The sequence below is a fragment of the Mustelus asterias genome, unplaced genomic scaffold (assembly GCF_964213995.1).
Source record: "Mustelus asterias unplaced genomic scaffold, sMusAst1.hap1.1 HAP1_SCAFFOLD_3011, whole genome shotgun sequence".
In the NCBI taxonomy this organism is placed as follows: domain Eukaryota; kingdom Metazoa; phylum Chordata; class Chondrichthyes; order Carcharhiniformes; family Triakidae; genus Mustelus; species Mustelus asterias.
In genome coordinates this window covers 7,501-10,037 of record NW_027592956.1, presented here as the reverse complement: position 1 = coordinate 10,037, position 2,537 = coordinate 7,501, and the positions used below count along the sequence as shown (strand labels likewise).

General features: G+C 60.5%; 1 long non-coding RNA gene across 1 annotated transcript in view; it reads right to left on the bottom strand.

The window, feature by feature from the left end:
• Positions 1 to 252: 252 nt before the first annotated feature.
• Positions 253 to 2,537, bottom strand: part of LOC144490202 (uncharacterized) — a 4,349-nt gene continuing 2,064 nt past the window's right edge. Inside the window, exons 2-3 of the long non-coding RNA XR_013497177.1 lie at positions 1,741 to 1,780; positions 253 to 312 (exon numbers count right to left, since the gene is read on the bottom strand). This is a non-coding gene — a long non-coding RNA (uncharacterized LOC144490202). The remainder of the gene's footprint in view (positions 313 to 1,740; positions 1,781 to 2,537) is intronic.

Sequence of the window (2,537 nt, the reverse complement as noted above, 5' to 3'; positions counted from 1 at the left end):
ATATACACCACACCCCTCACTGTAACACTATGATATATCCCACACCCCCTCACTGTAACACTCTGATATACCCCACACCCCTCACTGTAACACTCTGATATATCCCACACCCCTCACTGTAACACTCTGATATACCCCACACCCCTCACTGTAACACTCCTTGTTTTTGAGTGTCTGAAGTGGAGACTGACCTTTGTCAACCCGGCCATCTTCTTGAGGAAGCTGACAGTGCGGAGAACACGCTTGCTGCCCCTCGATTCCAGGTCGATGTGTCCCTTCCCCTCTCCGTTGTATGGCTCTCCTGGATCCTCACTGGGGAAGTGGGAAAGACGCTGGTGTCAGATCCCGTTTCCATTGGGAGTGGCCCGGTGGGAGTCCCAGGCTTTGAGTTACCCAGCCATAGAATCCCTACAGTGCAGAAAGAGGCCATTCGGCCCATCGAGTCTGCACCGACCACAATCCCACCCAGGCCCTATCCCCGTATCCTCACATATTCCCCCTGCTAATCCCCCTGACACTAAGGGGCAATTTAGCACGGCCAATCCACCGAACCCTAACGTTTCGGACTGTGGGAGGAAACCGGAGCACCCGGAGGAAACCCACGCAGACACGGGGAGAACGTGCAGACTCTGCACAGACAGTGACCCGAGCCGGGAATCGAAGCCGGGTCCCTGGCGCTGTGAGGCAGCAGTGCTAACGACTGTGCCACCCGTCTGGAGTCAGGCTGGATGTCTGGGGGAGGGAGGGAGAGAGTCTGGAGTCAGGCTGGATGTCTGGGGGAGGGAGGGAGAGAGTGTGGAGTCTGTCTGGATGTCCCGGGGAGGGGGAGAGAGTGTGGCGTCTGTCTGGATGTCTGGGGGAGGGGGAGAGAGTCTGGAGTCTGTCTGGATGTCTGGGGGAGGGGGAGAGAGTCTGGAGTCTGTCTGGATGTCTGGGGGAGGGAGGGAGAGAGTGTGGAGTCTGTCTGGATGTCTGGGGGAGGGGGAGAGAGTCTGGAGTCTGTCTGGATGTCTGGGGGAGGGGGAGAGGGTCTGGAGTCTGTCTGGATGTCTGGGGGAGGGAGGGAGAGAGTGTGGAGTCTGTCTGGATGTCTGGGGGAGGGAGGGAGAGAGTCTGGAGTCTGTCTGGATGTCTGGGGCAGGGAGGGAGAGAGTGTGGAGTCTGTCTGGATGTCTGGGGGAGGGAGGGAGAGAGTGTGGAGTCTGTCTGGATGTCTGGGGGAGGGGGAGAGAGTCTGGAGTCTGTCTGGATGTCTGGGGGAGGGGGAGAGGGTCTGGAGTCTGTCTGGATGTCTGGGGGAGGGGGGAGAGAGTGTGGAGTCTGTCTGGATGTCTGGGGGAGGGAGGGAGTCTGGAGTCTGTCTGCATGTCTGGGGCAGGGAGGGAGAGAGTCTGGAGTCTGTCTCGATGTCTGGGGGAGGGAGGGAGAGAGTGTGGAGTCTGTCTGGATGTCTGGGGGAGGGAGGGAGAGAGTGTGGAGTCTGTCTGGATGTCTGGGGGAGGGGGAGAGTCTGGAGTCTGTCTGGATGTCTGGGGGAGGGGGAGAGAGTCTGGAGTCTGTCTGGATGTCTGGGGGAGGGGGAGAGAGTCTGGAGTCTGTCTGGATGTCTGGGGGAGGGGGAGAGAGTATGGAGTCTGTCTGGATGTCTGGGGGAGGGGGAGGCAGCGTCTGGAGTCACTCTGGATGTCTGGTTCGAATATCTAACCAGCTAGAATGTTCTAGTTCCCCGGAATCTCTTACCTGAGTGTGGTCACCACGTCCTCTGCCCTCAGCCGACCGTCTGGAAGAGAAGAGGTGAAAAGGATGTTGTCACTGGGCAGGGTTCGAGGGGAATGGGGTGCGATGAGGAGGGGGCATGGTGGGACGGGGGTGGGGGGGGGTGAGACACCAGCAGAGGATCAGGAGGGGAAGTCACTGAGGTGACAGCGAGAGACGGTATCTCTCCGATCCGCTGCCCACGAGGCGACAGACTATTCAAACCCCTCCATCAATCCAGCGTCCCACCAACCTGTCCGCCCCCCCCCTCTCTCCCCCCGCCTCCCCCCCACCCTGGGGGACTGCAGCCAGTGGATAGCAAGATCCCACACACTCCCTCTCCTCCTCGGCTGCTCCGTTAGCTCGCTGAGGCAGACATTTGACAGGAAGTTGCTCTGTGAGTGACAGCAGTGGTCTGTGGCTTCACCACTTCCCGGAGCCTCTGTCTCTCTAATCCTCCTGACTGCTCGCTCTGGGGGGAGTCGGGGGGGGGGGGGGGGGGGGGGGGAGGCAGAGGCCGAGGGAGCGAGAGTGGCTCTGTGTGGTCTGGGGATCGGGACACGGCCTTTAGATGCTCCCCCCCGCCCCATCTCTCCTCCCCCAACAACAACGCTCCAAATCTCCTCTCGGCCTCGGCTCTGCGATCTGGGAATCCCTCTCCCGTCCCACCCTTCAGCCCCTTCCCCACTCCAGGCGACAATCTATTCCCGAGACCAGGCCTCAAACCCCCTCCAGAGACCAGGCCTCACTCCCACTCCCGAGACCAGGCCTCAGTCCCACTC